At 46.2% G+C, this 4,015-nt stretch overlaps 1 long non-coding RNA gene across 1 annotated transcript; it reads right to left on the bottom strand.

The window, feature by feature from the left end:
• Nucleotides 1-671: 671 nt before the first annotated feature.
• Nucleotides 672-3,623, bottom strand: LOC311604620. Its single transcript, XR_014781583.1, has 3 exons — nt 3,354-3,623; nt 2,395-2,480; nt 672-1,003 (listed from the first exon to the last, which is right to left on the bottom strand). It is a non-coding gene; the product is annotated as an uncharacterized lncRNA (long non-coding RNA).
• Nucleotides 3,624-4,015: the final 392 nt, after the last annotated feature.

Raw genomic sequence — 4,015 nt, forward strand, 5'->3', positions numbered from 1 at the left:
AATGTATACTTTGATGCCCAGTAGTGTGCTGATGGCCCTGAGAAGTCTCAAAGTAGGGAAATGTTTCTTTTTCCATAAGTCAGCAGTTCTTAAGCTATTGGCCTTGGAAATTTTTTTTTTTAGACTTTTAAACAAGTATAGGGCCAGAAAAGGGAGTCCCTTTCCTTCTTTTTATAATTGTGCTGGATAGTTTTTATGTCAACTTGACATAAGCTAAAGTCATTGGAGAGGAGGATGCCTCAATTTAGAAAACGCTTCCCTGAGAGCAACCTGTAAGCAAACCTGTAGGGCATTTTCTTAGTTAGTGGTTGATGAGAGAGGGCCCAGATTATTGTGGGTAGTGCCATCCCTGGGCTGGTGGTCCTGGCTTTTATAAGGGAGCAGGTTGAGGAAGGCGGGATAAGCAAGCCAGTACGCAGCACCCCTCCATGGTCTCTGCATCAGTTTCTGCCTCCAGGTTCCTGCGCTGTTTTGAGTTCCTGTCCTGACTTCCCTTGATGATAAACAGCAATGGGGAAATGTAAGTCAAATAGCCCCTTTCTCCCCAAATTCCTTTTGGTCATGCTGTTCCATCACAACAATAGTCACCCTACGTAAGACAGGTGTCATGGCAGATGGGCCAACGAGAGAAAAGTGGAGCAAGTTTGTTTATTCATAGTTTGGCCTGTTACAGGAGACCTCAGAACAAAGTTTGTACTCACAGGCTGAGGGAAAGCTCCCTGCTTTCCACGCAGATTCCGTGTGGATGAACCAGGTGTAGAGATGAGGTTGGACAAATGGGTGTGGTGTCCTGGGAAGATGAAACGCAGCCGGTCTGCTGGCCAGCACCTTCCTCGCCTGTGGGTGTAGCACGTCTTCCACATCAGAGAGCTAAATTCACCCCTACTTCCGGTCTAGCACTCCATTTCCTGGTCTCCTGTGATGTGAGAAATCACGTTGCTCTAACTATGGCCAACTCCTTCAGCTTTTTCTTCCCTGATGGATCATGCATCTGCAAGCAGTCCTGGGGAATATGCTCGGATAAATTATTATTACTTAAAACAATTATAAAATAGAACGCATGTCAAGGTACTATAATAGAAGTTATTGATAACCTGTTAATAATTTATTTTTTCAATTTTAATTTTTCTTTCTTTCCTTTTTTTTTTTTTTTGGTTGTTTTTTCAAGATGGGTTTCTCAGTGTAGCTTTAGCTGTCCTGGACACTCTTTGTAGACCAGGCTGGCCTTGAACTCACAGAGATCCACCTACCTCTGCCTCTCAGAGTACTAGGATTACAGGCATGTGCCACAGGGCCCAGCTTATTTCTACAAAATTCAATAGATTATTTTGGGGCCAAGTTTGACTGTGGGTGAATAGAAACCACAGAAAGTAAGATCATAGACCAGAGAGTGGGGTGGCACTTGGTTGTTCCCTGAGGGAGGCCACATACACTGAGTGGATTCAAACACCCGAAAATTGTCCCAGACATCCTGAGGGATAACCAATAAATTCCCCCCCCACCCCCCCCAGGTCCCTCTTACTTCATGTCCTACTCACCAAGGAACTCTCTGTTTTGGCTCTGGGCACTCCCACTGTTCTTATTTAATCTGACTGTTTTGCAGTGGGGGGTGGGGTGGGGGGGGCAGGAGACTCGTTGGTTTACTTCTTTAGCAATGATCAAAATACCCTTTGGGACTCTCCTCCTATTTAATGTTTCTACCTTGGGCATAAGTCCTGGCTCCTCAGCTAGGCTATCCATCTAGCCTCACTGGTCGCTGCAGGCAACACCACACAATCGGCTCTCCCTGCTCCGGACTGTGAGAACAGCTTTCCACAACAACTAAGCAACCCAAACCCAGACAAGTTCGTCTGGATCTGGGAAGTGCTTGGGGTATTTTGTTTCCTTTTCTGTGCACAGATATTTAAAAATAGACAGCCAGGACTCGCAGTAGCAGTGAGGGAGTTGTGTGCAGAATGGCAGCCCCTCCTTTGGAAGGGACACTCTTAATGGCTTTTTAGAATCTGAGCAGATTTGACACAGTAGGAAAAAAAAATGAATATTTAGTCTATGCCCCACTTCCTGGCATACAACTCCCCCCAAACTGCTTGTCGATTCTCAGAAATGAGGTGACTTTTGGTTGCTAACGCGATAACTGATGTTTGGGGCCTCTTGGGTAGCCTTCAGACAGAGGCTGGTTGCCAAGGGAAATAAACCAAGCAAAGACAACTCAGACTTTCAGCCATACCCTCTCTTTTGACCTCTGGGGAGGGGAGACGGGTTGGCCTTTGAGTTGATCATCATTGGCTAATGGTTGAATTAAAACCCAAAAGGAAACCATGGGGGGAACTTCTGGCTCATTTAGCAATCTGCCTATATTTAGTTTCGGGGAGAATGGCAAGGCGTCGCCATTACCAAGGTGAAGAGTCCTTCCACATTGGAGCGGCCTCCGTCTCTCCCAGGGTGGGTCTTTGTGCGCACAGAGAAGCACTACTGGGGACCTGGGATGTTAAACATACAGATTGATCATTCAAAGGGAAGAATGCATAGCTTGTATTCCACCCAGAAGGCTGAGACTAGAAATGGCTAATAGCCTGGTGACCTTTGTGCTACCTACTGGATCCTCCACTAGTCATTTACCATCAGATCGTCAATCTATACCTATCTGTACGGACAGTGTCATGTGGACTTTACAAACTGTTTCAATATAGTCCCATCTTAAGCTTTATTGTGCGCGTGGGAATTGAGTTACTTATTACCAGGGAAATTTCACCAAATTGTGCTGTGCTTAAATATGCCTAAGTTAAACTATTCGGGGGTCAGACTTACAAAGTTTGAACCAACAGCAGCTACTGAGACATGTTGAACCAAACTCTTGGCCATGGTGGCCACAGGGACCCCCGTAGATGTCATCTCTCAGCCCCTTGCTTCCTGGCTGGCAGCATAGCCCTTGGGCTCTTGTTGTTTATGGCTGGGGTGAGTCTGGGGTCAGGGAGAAGCTGGGGTGAGTGGCTGTCTTCTAACTTTTTCATGTTCTCTCTGGGAGTTATATATATATGTCTCTGTGTGTGTGTGTGTGTCTGTCTGTCTGTGTCCTGGGTGTGAGTGCACACAACTGCAGCACGCATGCGGAGGTCAGAGGGCACTCTTGTGGAAGTTCATTCTCTCCCTCCAGCAGGGACCAAACTCCCAGGTCCCCTCCCAGGGACCAAACTCGAGTCACTAGCCCTTGTGACAAGCACCTTGACCCCACTGAACTATCTTGACAGCTCCTGAGATCACTTTCAAACCTTGTGTCTCTAGAGAAGCCTGCTGAAGACCAGAGCAGTGGCTAGGCAGCCGCTTTATCTATGTCCACAGGAAGCTGCGCTTACCAACGATGTTACTGAAAGAACACCATGATCCCAGGGGACAGAATCCTTTCAAAGACTCAGAATGACAAGTGCCCGGCCTTGTGTTCCAAGTGTCTTTAACTTCTTCATTGGCTCCGGAGAAGCGTGACATGGCTCAGTGTTTAATTTATGTTGAAGGCAGCACAGTGTCCTCAAGTGTCTCTCTGAGAGAGGTCACGTGGGAGTGGATAATTAAAAATCTTCAAAGGACACATTTTTCCTTTTGCCTGGGTGGGAAATGGGCCAGGAGAAAGAGGGGGTGACATGGGGTGAAGAAGTGGGGCACAGGGAACACAAAGGGAACAGTAATAAAGTTATTTTGTAGTTTCCCCTCTGGGAATGAGGAATCACAAAGTAGATGTGAAAGTGGCACAAGGCCAGGTGAGAGGACTCAGCGGATGAAGGCTCTTGCTGCTAAGCCTGAGGACCTGAGTTCGATCCCTGGGACTCACACATGGAAGGAAAAATGTCCTGTGGTACATCTATAAGTTAGTGTGTATATGCGTGTATGCATGCATGCACACACACACATATGAATTGCTAGTGCTTATATTTTAGATATTAAGAAGTTAAACTAAAAAATGGATAGGATGTCAAAAGTAACAGTGAAAAAAATAAATTAATAAACATGGCAATAAACCTAT

Source organism: Acomys minous (assembly GCF_964271855.1).
Source record: "Acomys minous genome assembly, chromosome: 9".
Lineage (NCBI taxonomy): Eukaryota > Metazoa > Chordata > Mammalia > Rodentia > Muridae > Acomys > Acomys minous.